Source organism: Apis dorsata, unplaced genomic scaffold, assembly GCF_000469605.1.
Source record: "Apis dorsata unplaced genomic scaffold, Apis dorsata 1.3 scaffold_648, whole genome shotgun sequence".
In the NCBI taxonomy this organism is placed as follows: Eukaryota; Metazoa; Arthropoda; class Insecta; order Hymenoptera; family Apidae; genus Apis; species Apis dorsata.
The window spans coordinates 66,554-68,999 of NW_006263839.1; the positions used below are offsets into that span (position 1 = coordinate 66,554).

General features: G+C 29.2%; 1 protein-coding gene across 1 annotated transcript in view; it reads left to right on the forward strand.

The window, feature by feature from the left end:
- The first annotated feature begins 328 nt into the window (after window positions 1–328).
- The window catches only part of LOC102677126 (zwei Ig domain protein zig-8-like), a 261,742-nt gene continuing 259,624 nt past the window's right edge, over window positions 329–2,446 (forward strand). Inside the window, exon 1 of the mRNA XM_031513457.1 lies at window positions 329–669. The gene's annotated coding sequence lies outside the window, so the exon portion shown is untranslated. The remainder of the gene's footprint in view (window positions 670–2,446) is intronic.

Below are 2,446 nucleotides of genomic sequence, written 5' to 3' on the forward strand. Positions count from 1 at the left end.
ATTTTTTAAATTGATTAAATTTCAAAAATATATATTTAATAAAATTTTACACATATATTAATACATATATTAATACATATATACATATATTTATACATTAATGTATAAAATAAAAGTTTTTTATTCATATTAGAAGAATAAAATATATTTACAGATTTTAAATCAGAGAAATTTAAAATATTATGTATATTGGTAAAAATAAATGTGGCTAGCAGGAATTTGAAAGTAAAGAAAATTCGCGCGGACAGATGTCGTTACTCTAAGGCGTTCGTATCCGAAGCTCCTTCGGATCCTTTCGTGAATGTTCGGGCGCCTTCGGTGGCGGGAACAGTAACTACGCGGGAGCGAAGTGTCGAGTCACATATCGTTTCGTCCGTAATAAAATATAAAATTATCGCGTAATAAAGTATTTTCGTGTGTCATTTTTGTTTTCTAAAGATGCGTGTGTGATATTAGAATACTTTTTATCATTCTAAATATGATATTGTAATTAGTTTGATAATATGCTTACGAAATAGTTTACGTGACGCGACGCAATATTATAATTTCAAACATGGCCGCTTTTACGTTGCAACGTGAATACCAGTGACAGAGTCAAACACGAAAACGAAGGGAGGAATATATATTTGCATCAGTTACGGAAACTATTAATTCAAGTCACAACAATATGTAAGTAAAGATTATTCAGTTTCTGTTTGTTTCTTACGAGCTTATAACATTACGAACGGCGAAAACATTTTCACGAGGAAAAGTAATTGCCTCGTCCTGTTTCGGCGTGACTATATCGCGCGTGGCAGGAGTTTCAAGAAGACTCCGTTGATGCGACATTAGCGAATGGATTAATCCGTTTTATGTCAGCTTGGCAACACGCCGATGCAATTATACGAAGAAGCTGGCGTTCGCGCCATGCATATATAACTTGGGCCGTAATTGTTATGCCGGGTAGACGTTTACGAGACGTTGCTTATCAAAACACATACTTTCGCTGTTCGTAGTTCTATGGTAATGAGATATCAACACTTCACAAAATTTGGCAAACACTTGAGACAATGCCTACGCGTTTTTAAAACACTAAAAGTTACTTTAAAAGTTATAAAAACTTCTCGTTCGATTATTGATGTAATATCTCGAAAATTAAGATCACGTAGCGGATAAATATATAGGGAAAAATTGATTTTATTTATATTTAATACAATATATTTTAAGATCATTAAACTCGTTGAAGTTTTTTTCTATATAATTCAAAATATCGTTATTTATAATTATCGCTATATATAATCGTTATTTAGCTTTGTTAATATTTTAGCGTATAATTTTAATCAATTTTTAAAATTAATTTCTATTCTAGTTCTTTTCTCTCTTCGTTATTCCTATTATTATTATTTATTCATAGAACGAAATTGCCTCTTCAGAAGTTAATTATCGTAATTAATAAAAATTTCTGGTGTTAAGGTTAAAATAAACTAAATGTAGTTTCAACCATCGGGAAACTGCAATTAATCATAGTTATCTCTCACTTATCTTAGCTCCTAACAACAAAGAAAGTGGAAATTTACGATGCCAAGATATATTAAAAAATTTCTACCTTTCTCACATTAAGGAAGTACTTTCGCTGTAGTTATTCTTGATTTATTTTCGATGAATCTCTTGTAATAAATGGCATATCCGGTTATACTGAAATAATTCTCAAAGATATAATTTACAAGTTTTTAGTTAAAACAAAATTTATATTCAACAATAATCTTTCTCATTCACGAAAAGAAAAATATTGTGATATCGTAAGAAGATTTGCATTATTTTCTCATAAAAGTAATTATAGTTAAGATAAGAAAGAAGGTTGAAAGTTGAAAACTAATGGTCGATGTCAAAAATTAAATTCATCTAAAGAGTATTAAGTCATACATGATGAAATCGATCAATATTTTCATATATATATAGAGAAAAATAGGAATATGCGGATGTGAGAGAATAGAATGTAAAGAGAAAGTAAAAACTCTTGTTTGAATCGTCTTTTCATTATAATTTATTTTTTTCGTTGAATCTTACTTCATTATTTGATATTCATCATAATTTGCAATGAAATCTCACAATCTTTCCATGGAAATCTTAGGTTAATTAATTTCATTTTCAAAAATATTTTTGATTTTTTTTTCTTTCTGAATGAATAGAATTAAACATTGTTCTTTTCATAATTGCTTTAAAAGAAACAATGAGAATCAAGGAATGTTTAAAATGAGGTACAGTGAAAAACAGAAATCTTCTTTCCGCTTGAAAAATTCGTGTTACTCGATGCGATTTTTACTGAAATTTCTTCTTACATTTGGCTTGGCCATTCTAACAAAGCAATCTGTGAAAGTGCTGTTGCACACTAGTGCCAAATGATTGCCTTCTTTATACAAGACGAAACTTTATACCAACTTTATACCAAGTCCATTTTTTTTTTTTT